Source organism: Schistocerca cancellata, chromosome 4 (genome assembly GCF_023864275.1).
Source record: "Schistocerca cancellata isolate TAMUIC-IGC-003103 chromosome 4, iqSchCanc2.1, whole genome shotgun sequence".
In the NCBI taxonomy this organism is placed as follows: domain Eukaryota; kingdom Metazoa; phylum Arthropoda; class Insecta; order Orthoptera; family Acrididae; genus Schistocerca; species Schistocerca cancellata.
The window spans coordinates 343,700,332-343,713,119 of NC_064629.1; the positions used below are offsets into that span (position 1 = coordinate 343,700,332).

Below are 12,788 nucleotides of genomic sequence, written 5' to 3' on the forward strand. Positions count from 1 at the left end.
AATATTTTCTCCCCCGAATGTGAAAATATTTTATTAACTAACATCCACACAAGGAAAAATAGTAATCCTACATTCCAGTATTTGTGTACTAAAAGGGACAGTCTTCCTGCAACTGCCGCGCGGGATTAGCCGAGCGGTCTGGGGCGCTGCAGTCATAGACTATGCGGCTGGTCCCGGCGGAGGTTCGAGTCCTCCCTCGGGCATGGGTGTGTGTGTTTGTCCTTAGGATAATTTAGGTTAAGTAGTGTGTAAGTTTAGGAACTGACGACCTTAGCAGTTAAGTCCCACAAGATTTCACCCATATTTGAAATTTTTTTTTCTTCCTGCAACTACACAAATTGTTCTGTGTTGGAAATTACACTTAGCGCTCCACTTCCACTGAACTGTAGGAAACGATACGAAAGAATGTGTTATTTTTTCATGGCAATATACAATCCCACTAACTTATGAAATAATATAACTCATTGCAGACACATGTTTCGTACCTTTCCGCCTGCCGTATTAGAAACCAAGATGCTTATCACATAACTGTAACGTACGTGCTGCGTGGCAGGGGGCGCAAATTCGAGCGTTGACTAAAAAAATTGGCGTCAACTTCTCATTGTTATGGTCTTTAGTTCGAAAACTGGTTCGCTGCAGCCCTCCACAGTAGTCAATCTTGCGCAAGCGTCTTCATTTGTGCTCAACTACTGAAACAAACTTCCATTTGTAACTGCTTATTGGAGCCAAATCTTGCTGCCCATCTACTGCAGTCAAGCCCTGAATTCCATTATTCCATCCTTCACTTAGTCAGGTTGTGCCACACATTTCTTTTTCGTTCAGTTAGATCAGTATCCCATCATTAGTTATCCACTCTATCCATCTGGTTTCCAGCATTCTCTTGAAGTACCACATTCATAAAGGTAATGTGAGGAGCATTCTTCCCACGTCATCGTAGCTTAGATAGATGCAAAGCCAACACCCGCCACAGTAGTATAAATTTACTTGCCTACTGGACCCACAGATGAAGATGTTGAAGGAATGTAGGATGACATAAAAAAGATTGTTCAGCTAATTACTTTAGCCGAAAATTTAGTTATGATGGAGGATTCGAAATCGGTAGTAGGAAAAGGAACAGAAGGAAAAAGGAGAAACGCCGCTTAGAATTTTGCCACTAGAAAGAGTTTATCATTGCTAACGTTTGGTTTATGAGTAACGGCGGTAGGTTGTATACGAGGAAGACACCTGGAGCCACCGGATCGTTTCAGATATATTACATACTGGTAAGATAGTGATTTAGAAACGAGATTTTAAACTGCAAAACATATCCAGGGGCAGTGTTGAATCTGACTATGATTTATTTGTTATGAACTGCAGATTGTAAATGAAGAAATTGCAGAAAGGTATAGAATTCAGGAGGTGGAATCTGTGCAAACTAAATGAACCAGAAATTGTTGAGAGTTACAAAGGGAGCATTACTCAATGAGTGATTGAAGCAAGGGAAAGCTAGTTTCCCCCTCCCCCCCCCCCCCCCCCCACACACACACACACAAAAAGAAAGAAAAGAAACGAATGGGTAGCCTTGATAAAAGAAATATCGATGGAAGGGAATGAATAACTATGCAAAAATTGAATAGACATCCTTGGATAAGACACAAAGAACTGAATTAAATCGATGAAAGTAAATAATATAAAAATTCAGCAAAGTAAGCGTAACTAAGTGGAAAGATCATTCAAAGCTGTCGATTTTTTCTTCACTAAAACAGTAATATAAAAAATAAATTACTCAATTTGCATAGCGCTTCACGAGGGTTAATTTTTTTTTCTTTTTATTTCCTTCTCACGTGCCATCTCCTCTCACACAGATCATAACTACTCTCAGAAGTTATTCTTTGTGTGTAAATGAAGCATATGGCGAATATGTCTCTGCGAATAGTTGGGCAAGCCAGTGGTAGGCGATTCTGGTGCAAGGAGGCAGCACACAGTTTTGAGATCGATAATACGGCCGTAAAAGGCCTTTCAGGCGCACCCCCGCCACCGCGTGTGCCCACGGCTGCAGCACATCCATATATAAAGCCGCTCCCCGCGCGGTTTCGCCTGCAGGCCGCAAGCTCTGCTGCCTCAGCACCATCTGCACCGCCTCATTCTCACTCTCGTAACGACGATTAAAGAATTCCGAACCTCCGACTTATGTCGATATTCCTGCTAGCACCCTTTAACCTTCAAGTGAGTTCGATGTTTTATTACGTACGAAAGTATAGCTAATCAAACACTTGTATATTCTAAAAGACGCAAAAGGAGGTGGAAAAGTAGTAATGCGCCTCTTCATGTGAACAGCAAATTCCTTTGGTATGTAGTGACATTTTCCCATAATTTAACTGTTGATGGAAGCTGACAGGTCGAAACCGTGAGTCAGACGTGAGGTCAACAACAAATATTTGCCTTTGCGTGCATTTCACTTGTTAAGTAAACCAACCGAGCACTGCCTGCTATAGCCCGGTAGTCTCTACCAGGTTTGAGTTTCGGTCCGGCACACAATTTCTATTTGCGATATTCCGCCAGGACTGCGTGCATTTACCAAAAAGTAAAAGAACGGCTCTATTCAACGGCGCTTTCACATGTGTCTGAGACCTGATGAGATACATTTAAGAACAAAGTTAACATAAAAGTATCACTACACGGCGCTGTAGAACATCACAAATTAGAACTCGTGCACCTGTGTTTCGTGCATAAGTGGCTGTATCAAGACTCGAAAGTTCAAAGCGCCAACCAAATTAGACAGTGCGCACTAAAAGAATGTAAGGGGCTGTCTGCAGCTGGCATTTGAGTACTCGTTGTTTTGATTTATATTATACGGTTTATTACTTACAAAGGAAATTCCCCATCGCACCCCCTCAGATTTAGTGGTAAGAGTGCCCAGCGGACAGCCCGTCAAAAGCTGAAACAGATCAAGCATGAAAACTGGAAGAAGGTGTACTGGACTTGAAAAAAAAGGAAAACAGAAACAGTGAACGGTCCACGAACAAGAAGTGCAATATAGAGCAGCCAGGAAGAGAAATAGCATCATGGTTAAATGGTTCAAATGGCTCTGAGCACTATAGGACTTAACATCTGAGGTCATCAGTCTCCTAGAACTTAGAACTACTTAAACCTAACAAACGAAGGACATCACACAACACCCAGTCATCACGAGGCAGAGAAGATCCCTGACCCCGCCGGGAATCGAACCCGGGAACCCGGGCGCGGGAAGCGAGAACGCTACCGCACGACCACGAGCTGCGGACATATCACAGTTGATTATGCACAACTACTCTATTAGCAGCCAAAAGGAAGTGGCTTTCGAATGGGAACCGCAAACGATTGATGACACGGAGACAAGTCAACCGAATCCTCCACCAGAAAACACGTCTGTTGTGTCGTACACGGCATTAGTAGCAGTTCGTATGTCGTATGAAAGGAATTTCTTATCGACACACTAATTTGTACGACTGGTAAGTGAGTGAGATGTGCCTACTCGCCCGATGTACGTGTTCGTATGAACGTGAATGTGATCACTTCCAAGGAAATGATGAAATAATAATAGTCTGTCACATAAGCTGTAACAAATGAACGCAACAGGTACACAATCGCACAGTGTCTCTGTGCTCTGTCAAAACATATGTTTTTAACATTTTTGAAGTTGCGTTCCGTTTTGGAAGTCTTGACTCTTCAATTCCTTTGTTGTAACATAGTTCACACCCGTTTATTTGTTGTTTTCATTTATGTGAAACGTCTATGTGGTATCTCGCCTGCCCTCACTATTCATCACATTTACTTGCGACGGTAACGTATTCTTACCACGTGACTCATATTCTATAACCAATGTATAGTATGACAACTGCCAAGACTGCAGAAACAGAACAAACATTTCAATGAGCGGACGGACAGTTCATAATGTTGTGAAAAAGAAAATGATACGAGGGAGTTTTGAAAACGGCTCGCCCGTTTGGCCGTCCAACACCACGACCACTTATCCACGACGCTGTGGCAATGTTGGGTTGCTCTGTGTTGCACTTCTTGTTCTTGGACAGTTCACTGTTTCTATTTTGCTTTCTTTTTCACAGTTCAGTACATCTTCCTCCTGTTTTCATGCCTGATCTGTGTTCAGTTTTTGAAGGACTATTCGCTGGATCGTCTTAACACTAAATCTGAGAGGCGTGCGATGATGAGTTTCTCTTGTTAGTGGTGAGAGATGGCGCAGTGGATAAGACTTGTATCAGGGAAGAGAAGACTTCAGAATTGCCATTCGACCATCCACACTTTCCAACGTTGTCCTAAATCACTTTAGACTACTACAGTGATTGTTCTTTTATCACCATCATAGCCAGTTTCCTTATCTGTTATAAGATTTTCACTCTGCAGGAGAGTGTGCGCTGATATGAAACTTCCTGGCAGATTAAAACTGTGTGCCGGACCGAGACTCGAAGTCGGGACCTTTGCCTTTCGCGGGCAAGTGCTCTACCAACTGAGCTACCCAAGCTCGACTCACGCCCAGTCCTCACAGCTTTACTTCTGCCATTACCTCGTCTCCTACCTTCCAAACTTTACAGAAGCTCTCCTGCGAACCTTACAGAACTAGCACTCCTGAAAGAAATAGGATACTGCGCAGACATGGCTTAGCCACAGCCTGGGGGATGTTTCCAGAATGAGATTTTCACTCTGCAGCGGAGTGTGCGCTGATATGAAACTTCCTGGCAGATTAAAACTGTGTGCCGGACCGAGACTCGACTTGGTAGAGCACTTGCCCGCGAAAGGCAAAGGTCCCGAGTTCGAGTCTCGGTCCGGCACACAGTTTTAATCTGCCAGGAAGTTTCAGTTTCCTTATCTATCATATTTTAACTCAGGAAGTGCTCGATCTCTAGTTACCTCCGTGTTTACCAGATTATAAGATACACTTATCAGCCGGGCCGGCCGCGGTGGTCTAGCGGTTCTAGGCGCTCAGTCCGGAACCGCGCGACTGCTACGGTCGCAGGTTCGAATCCTGCCTCGGGCATAGATATGTGTGATGTCCTTAGGTTAGTTAGGTTTAAGTACTTCTAAGTTCTAGGGGACTGATGACCTCAGATGTTGAGTCCCATAGTGCTCAGAGCCATTTGAACACTTATCAGCCAGAACAACCTAACCACCTACCTAGTAGCCATTAGCCCTCCTTTGGCACGGACAACAGCGGCGACGCGTCGTGGCTTGGAAGAAATGAGGTCTTGGTAGGTCGCTGGAGGGACTTGCAACCACATTTGCACACACGAGTCACCAATTCCTGTTAATTCCGGGGAGGAGGGCGACGAGCTCTGACACCACGTTCCATCACATCCCAGATGTGTTGGATCGGGTTCAGATCTGGCGAGTTGGGGGACGAGCATATCAAATGATACTTGCTACTGTGTTCCTTGAACCACTCCCTCACACTCCTGGCCTTGTGACATGGCGCATTATCTTGTTGAAAAACAGCATTGCCGCCGGGGAAAAATGATCTCATGAATGGTTATACGTGGTCTGCAACCAGTCTACGATACTCCTTGGCCATTGTGGGGCACTGTATGAGCTTCATTGGACCCAAGGATGACCACACGAATGTTCCCCTGAGCATAATGGAGCCGCCGCCAGCTTGTCCCCATCCCGCAGTAGGGTTGTCAAGGAGCTGTTCCCCTGGAAGACGACGGATTCGCGCCTTCCCATTGGTATGATGAAGAAGATAGCGGGATTAATCAGATCATGCAACGCTCTGCCACTGCGTCAACGTCCAGTGCGGATGGTCATGTGCCCATTTCAGTCACAGTTGACGAAGTCATGGTGTTAACATTGGAACATCCATGGGTCGTCGGCTGCGGAGGCCCAACGTTAGAATTGCTCGATGCACTGTGTTTTCGGACACACTTGTACTCTGTCCAGCATTAACGTTTGATGTCAGTTCCGCCACAGTTTGCCGCCTGTCCTGTTTTACCAGTCTGCCTAGCCTACGGTGTCCGACTCTGTAATGAGGGGTGGCCGCCCAACCCCACGATGTCTGGTCGCGGTTTCACCTTGGTTTCGCCACATGTTGAGGACAGTCAATACAGCACTCCTCGAACACCCGGCAAGTCGTGCAGTTTCCTGAATACTCATGCGGAACCTCCGGGCCATCACAATCTGCCCACGGTCAAACTCAGATATACTGCATGCCTTCCTCATTCTGCAGACGGACAGCATCCTCACCATGCCTGTGTCTGACTAGCAGTCATTCCTCGCCAGATGACACTGCTACCGCCTGGACGGCTTTATATCGGTAATAGGTCGGTGGTCATAATGTTCTGGCTGATAAGTATGACTCTTCCTTCCATGGCACTCGCGGTGCAATTAAGAAACCTATGGCGTATGTGCAAAATGGGTTTAGCTTTCCTTGATTTTTCTCTATGGCAAAAATACTTAACTGTGCGAGTGTGCGAGAAAATTTGCATCCTTTTCTAGTGAACCTACGTTGTATTTGTGGTGTCACCGCCAGACACCACACTTGCTAGGTGGTAGCTTTAAATCGGCCGCGGTCCATTAGTACATGTCGGACCCGCGTGTCGCCACTGTCAGTACTTGCAGACCTAGCGCCACCACATGGCAGGTCTAGAAAGACGGACTAGCACTCGCCCAATTGTACGGACGACATTGCTAGCGATTACACTGACGAAGCATCGCTCATTAGCCGAGCAGATAGTTAGAATAGCCTTCAGCTAAGTCCATGGCTACGACCTAGCAAGGCGCCATTAGCCTTACATAGCAATTGATAATTATCGTCTAAAGCATGTCTCAACAAGAACGATGTATAACAAAAGGATGGATTAAAGTTAAGTATTCCCAAAGCAACGTTCTTTTCTTATTAGCATTCATTGAGCGTCCTGTTTCAGACTTCACGATATTCTGGGAGAGCTTATAGCGTGCATATCGGCCCCCTCAAAATAACACTGTGTCGGCACTTCTGTCGACACATCAGTATTCTCATTCGCAAGTCTTAAGAATAAACAAAATACTTTTCAGTTATTGTAGATGAGGAAGATCAGAGACTATAACCTCACCGATAACGACGTCATTAGTGACAGAGCACCAGTTTAGTTCGAAAATGATTTGCGTGGAACACAGTGGGGAGACAGGGAGGTGGGGTCGGAGGAATTGATCGTGGTCTTATCGTGGCATCGTCTCAGTGAGTTAGAGACACCACGTGAAATCTTGATCAGCATATCTGGACGGGAACCTCAACATTATTTCTCCTGAATGGAATTCCAGTCTTAACCGCTCTGTCACCTCGCTCGATCAAAATCTGCACAATATATTCGAACGTGAGGACTGGTGGCTCAGCCACTTGCATAGCTGGCCCTCAGATACCACTATCACCGATTATTCCGCGAAGTAACTGACAATATATTTCATTTCTGTGAAGAGTTGTAAAAAAATGCGACTACTCATCAGCCGAAAAAAAAAATACTGTGGAAAAGATTCATCATTTTCTTTTCGTGAATAATGTGGGAAGAAAATGGTTGATTTCAGTATTTCGATAAAAACTGTGAAAAACCAAGTAGCAGATCTGTAAAGAACAATGTGTATGTAGGGAACATATGTCAAGCATACTACTCAAACAGTCATAGATACTCTGAACACCACAAACGAAGAAAGGAATATGTAAAAAAAAGCTGTTCCCGTGAAACTCATTTCAAATGTGGTCTACCCTACGATTTCATTACAACTTTTATTACTATGACACCGACTGTTCTTGGGGCCTGACGGTGCGTAAACGAGAAAATGTAGTATTCCTTCTGCCGTACGATGGACCCTTGATTAGATCAATCTAGGAATTCAGTCTCCGTCCTTAGGGATGATCGCCATCTTGCTGGCCTTACAGAAGGTTCTTCAGATCTATAAGACGTTCAAGTATTGTAAAATTTGAGCACACGTTCTATGTTTACTCCTCAAGACCTCTCACTAAGACACTTCAGAAAGTTAAGTGCCTTAAGGTGCACTGTTTTCAGTTTTTTTATATGGGGTACCACACCCATCTCTTACCAATCTCGGGACCTTGCAGAATCATCGTCTGTTTCCCATCTTAGGTAATATCTACCATTTTCTACTCACGCACTAAAGTATGCGTCGTGAACAGGAGAAGTCTACGCACAGAATTTCTCTGCCGGAAACTTGAAGCCCATATGTACATTCCACTTCTCCAAACCATTTATCGTAGAGAGTGAGGTGGTGCAGTGGTTAGCACACTGGACTCGCATTCGGGAGGAGAATGGTTCAAACCTGGGTCCTCCTATCCTGATTTAGGTTTTCTATGATTTCCCTCAATCGCTTCGGGCAAATGCAAAGATGATTCCTTTGAAAGGGCATGACCAGTTTTCTTCCTCATCCTCCCCGTACTCTGTCTCAAATGACCTCGTTGTTGACAGGATGTTCAATACTTATCTCCTCCTCCTCCGTTTAAGGTCTGTTGAATTTGAAGTTTTGCCGTTAAGGGTTGAAGGAGAATCGAAATATAACGAAAATAGCTACAAATAACTAGCATAGTACTAGCAGTCTTATGATGGGTTTTGTGTTCTTAATGGTTTATAGCAGAGGGACGCCATTATCCTGTTCAGACTCGTCTAACATCATTTCCCCCGCTTTGTACCTGAAATAGTAGAATTTCAGGAAGGAGGAGTCAAGTTGATTTTTCAGGTTCTACAATCAGTTCCCCTCCAATTTGTTTCCGAACAAATGACAGTCGTACGTGCGGTAGTAAGGAACTCAAAAAGCGGTGAATTGAACCTAAAATCGCGTTGTTAAATTAGGAACTGCTAAACTCGAGGATGATCATGAAGAATACTTAAGTGAGAGCCACGTCAACTGGACATCAAGGTAACCAGCTTACAAATTGCTGACATCCACAGTTCACCAAAAGTTTCAACGAGATATTAGAAAAAGCTAATGATCTATCCAACAAGACGCTGGTCCACTACAGCAGCAGCAAATCTGAAAGTGATCATACGCCAAAGTTTCTTGTCTCCGTATCAGTGTGGTCAGAAACAGTTCGATAATCTTGTAAGGATATTGCGGGGTAGGTTGTGCTTGGAAATAATTGTTAAAAAAAATTCGAAATTTTGCGTCGTTTCCGAGTTAATTAGCATTGAATTTAGCCCATCAGGCCGTTGTGCGAATAAATTCAAACGGTCAACCAAAGACGGTGTCGTTAAACGTGTTCATCTGGTTTCCTAAAACCTAACAAGAGGCCGATACCAATATTGGATATGGGGCGGCAGAAAGGATCGAACCCGAGTTACAGGCTGAGCAGCCGCGTGCACTATCTACGGTAATATAAAAACTTATAGTAATTGTATCTAGTGGGCTGCTTGAATTTCCACTCACAACGGCCAGATTGACTAACTTCCACGCTACGTAACTCGGAAACGGCGTAGCATATCGATTTCTTTCTTAACAGTACAGCCTGCCTTGCGACACCCTTACACGCTTTTCAGACTCTTTCCGACCACAGTGTATATATTTATGATGTTACAGTTCAGGCCTTGTTTCAGATATTGTTTGAACAGATTCCATGCTTCTTTTATAATCAACCAGTAGCTGGAACGATATTAGTCTCTGTTTCTCCTACAAACCACACTATTTCTTATAGGAAAGAAATGCAGATTGCAGATTTTTATCTTCTATAATTACCAGTAAATGTCTAAAACAACTCAATGTGATATTTCTTTTTTATCTTTGTATAGCTTTTTGTAATGATTTGCTGTCCCACAGACTTCCCGCTCATAATAATCGGAGCTGATATTTTTGTTAGAACGATAAGGATGTTTTAGAGAATTCTAGTGTTTATCTTTTTACAAGTAGCAGATAAAAATACGCAAATAATGAATTATATCTAAAATTAGAACAGATTAATTCCAAATTCATCCTGCATTGGAAGCTCCGCTGCCGGGCGTCCAGCAAATGTAATTAACAAAATCTGCTTTCTAGCAAGAACACAAGTATATATTTTGTTTTACCCAAATAAGTTTCCCTACAGGTGTCGTATCACTGGTGGACACTTGCTTACGTATTCTATAAAATATGATGGCATATAACCCTTGCGTCTGAAATCTGTGGATAGTAGGTTATAATTGCTATTTACATTAATATTCTGTCTAATACATCTTATGTTGGAATGCAAGCTGAACAGAGACCTTTTCCAACCGCTAGTTGGCATCTGTTGTGGTCTAACGGAAGTAGCAGCGGAGAAGTGGAGCAAAGCGAGTGACGATCTTGGTCTCTATGACAGTCTTCCAGTTTCGTACTTTGTACAGTGACTGAGCTAAATCTGCGTATAGGAGGATACAACGAAAATGAACTAAGTTTACTTTCCTCTATATGGATCCTTTATCATCTCATCAAATTCACGGCGCTTCTCGCCCGTAATGGACACCTCATATCCTACAATATCCACATACCTGAGTACATCAGCCACATGTTTCTCCCTCTAATTTCCAATCCAGGAATGTTGCTGTGCCTATACAGACACATCCCACCACTTCTCTATCTGCAGCAATCCATACTGTCTTCAAACGAACCTTCACTAGACGTTCTATTCCAGATTATAAAATACATTCCAGACCTATCCTTCCCATCATTTCCAACTCTTTCCTCCCGATGTACATACTCCCTTTCGATCCTCTATTACAGTGACGCGGGAAAAATATTTTAAAATATTTATTATAATATTTTTCAGTGGAAATTAAATACTTTCTAATCTATCTTATGTTTAATTTGACCAGATAACGAACATTTGCAACATAATCTTGGAATATGAAAACTACTGACAGGTTTCAGATAGATTATATAATGGTAAGACAGAGATTTAGGAACCAGGTTTTAAATTGTAAGACATTTCCTGGGGCAGATGTGGATTCTGACCACAATCTATTGGTTATGAACTGCAGATTGAAACTGAAGAAACTGCAAAAAGGTGGGAATTTAAGGAGATGGGACCTGGATAAACTGAAAGAACCAGAGGTTGTAGAGAGTTTCAGGGAGAGCATTAGGGAACAATTGACAGGAATGGGGGAAAGAAATACAGTAGAAGAAGAATGGGTAGCTCTGAGGGATGAAGTGGTGAAGGCAGCAGACGATCAAGTAGGTAAAAAGACGCGGGCTAATAGAAATCCTTGGGTAACAGAAGAAATATTGAATTTAACTGATGAAAGGAGAAAATATAAAAATGCAGTACATGAAGCAGGCAAAAAGGAATACAAACGTCTCAAAAATGAAATCGACAGGAAGTGCAAAATGGCTAAGCAGGGATGGCTAGAGGACAAATGTAAGGATGTAGAGGCTTGTCTCACTAGGGGTAAGATAGATACTGCCAACAGGAAAATTAAAGAGACCTTTGGAGAGAAGAGAACCACTTGTATGAATATCAAGAGCTCAGATGGCAACCCAGTTCTAAGCAAAGAAGGGAAAGCAGAAAGGTGGAAGGAGTATATAGAGGGTTTATACAAGGGCGATGTACTTGAGGACAGTATTATGGAAATGGAAGAGGATGTAGATGAAGATGAAATGGGAGATAAGATACTGCGTGAAGAGTTTGACAGAGCACTGAAAGACCTGAGTCAAAACAAGGCCCCGGGAGTAGACAACATTCCATTAGAACTACTGATGGCCTCGGGAGAGCCAGTCATGACAAAACTCTACCATCTGGTGAGCACGATGTATGAGACAGGCGAAATACCCTCAGACTTTAAGAAGAATATAATAATTCCAATCCCAAAGAAAGCAGGTGTTGACAGATGTGAAAGTTACCGAACTATCAGTTTAATAAGTCACAGCTGCAAAATACTAACGCGAATTCTTTACAGACGAATGGAAAAACTGGTAGAAGCCGACCTCGGGGAAGATCAGTTTGGATTCCGTAGAAATGTTGGAACACGTGAGGCAATACTGACCTTACGACTTATCTTGGAAGAAAGATTAAGAAAAGGCAAACCTACGTTTCTAGCATTTGTAGACTTAGAGAAAGCTTTTGACAATGTTGACTGGAATACTCTCTTTCAAATTCTGAAGGTGACAGGGGTAAAATACAGGGAGCGAAAGGCTATTTACAATTTGTACAGAAACCAGATGGCAGTTATAAGAGTCGAGGGGCATGAAAGGGAAGCAGTGGTTGGGAAAGGAGTGAGACAGGGTTGTAGCCTCTCCCCGATGTTATTCAATCTGTATATTGAGCAAGCAGTAAAGGAAACAAAAGAAAAATTCGGAGTAGGTATTAAAATTCATGGAGAAGAAGTAAAAACTTTGAGGTTCGCCGATGACATTGTAATTCTGTCAGAGACAGGAAAGGACTTGGAAGAGCAGTTGAACGGAATGGACAGTGTCTTGAAAGGAGGATATAAGATGAACATCAACAAAAGCAAAACGAGGATAATGGAATGTAGTCAAATTAAGTCGGGTGATGCCGAGGGAATTAGATTAGGAAATGAGACACTTAAAGTAGTAAAGGAGTTTTGCTATTTAGGGAGTAAAATAACCGATGATGGTCGAAGTAGAGAGGATATAAAATGTAGACTGCCAATGGCAAGGAAAGCGTTTCTCAAGAAGAGAAATTTGTTAACATCGAATATAGATTTAGGTGTCAGGAAGTCGTTTCTGAAAGTATTTGTATGGAGTGTAGCCATGTATGGAAGTGAGACATGGACGATAACTAGTTTGGACAAGAAGAGAATAGAAGCTTTCGAAATGTGGTGCTACAGAAGAATGCTGAAGATAAGGTGGGTAGATCACGTAACTAATGA

The 12,788-nt window shown here is 42.9% G+C and overlaps 1 protein-coding gene across 4 annotated transcripts in view; it reads right to left on the reverse strand.

Moving 5' to 3' along the window:
* LOC126183886 (galactosylgalactosylxylosylprotein 3-beta-glucuronosyltransferase P) overlaps positions 1 to 12,788 on the reverse strand; it is a 1,353,843-nt gene that overhangs the window by 907,344 nt on the left and 433,711 nt on the right. Inside the window, exon 1 of one of the 4 annotated variants that reach the window (XM_049926197.1) lies at positions 2,849 to 2,873. The exons of the other annotated variants lie outside the window; for them this stretch is intronic. The gene's annotated coding sequence lies outside the window, so the exon portion shown is untranslated. Of the gene's footprint in view, positions 1 to 2,848; positions 2,874 to 12,788 lie in introns of those variants that run through there. 4 annotated transcript variants of the gene reach the window in all.